The sequence below is a fragment of the Mandrillus leucophaeus genome, unplaced genomic scaffold, assembly GCF_000951045.1.
Source record: "Mandrillus leucophaeus isolate KB7577 unplaced genomic scaffold, Mleu.le_1.0 Scaffold68, whole genome shotgun sequence".
Taxonomy (NCBI): Eukaryota; Metazoa; Chordata; class Mammalia; order Primates; family Cercopithecidae; genus Mandrillus; species Mandrillus leucophaeus.
In genome coordinates this window covers 2,650,546-2,651,215 of record NW_012107363.1, presented here as the reverse complement: position 1 = coordinate 2,651,215, position 670 = coordinate 2,650,546, and the positions used below count along the sequence as shown (strand labels likewise).

Here is a 670-nt window from a genome sequence, read left to right as displayed (position 1 = left end):
TCCCTCCCTCCCTTCCTTCTCTCCCTCGCTCCTTCCAGACAGTCACCCATCCACCTGTCCATCCATTCATACATCCATCCATCCCTCCGCCTGAGCATCTGTCTATCCATCCATCTGTCTAAACTATCTATCTATCTATCTCCTGTAGCTTCTATTTCCCTGGAGAGTCCTGTCTAAACTCTCTGTCTATCTCCTATAGCTTCTATTTTCCCTGGAGAGTCCTACTTTCCTGACTGATACAAAGAGCATTTTCTAATCAACAATGTCCTTTCAACAGAGGTCACATGCTTCTGTTGTTGGCCCTTTGGTCTGCTGCCTTACTCTACACGAAGTGTAGACATCTGAATGGGATGGACCTGATGGTGTCTAATCAGTGTCCCCTCTGAGTACCCCTGAAATAAAACCTTCCTGTTCATCTCTCTGTGAATACCTGTACCACTTACTACAAGACTAGAAGGCAACCAGGAATTCTTTTCTCTGCTCCCCATTTCTGAGTTTTTCATACTTTTTCACAAAGCGTTCATTACCTCTTAATGTAATCCAAAACCCCAGTCCCCCAGACGGTGAACTTCTCAAAGTCCTAGACCACAGCTCTGGCTGGTGGAGCTACCAAGCGATATCCTGAGTGAGAGTCTCTTCTCTTGATTGGGTCATCGCTAAGCATACTTTC

The 670-nt window shown here is 45.8% G+C and overlaps 1 protein-coding gene across 2 annotated transcripts in view; it reads left to right on the top strand.

Annotated features, from left to right (window-relative positions):
- AFAP1 (actin filament associated protein 1) overlaps positions 1-670 on the top strand; it is a 137,083-nt gene that overhangs the window by 26,587 nt on the left and 109,826 nt on the right. The window lies entirely within an intron of this gene.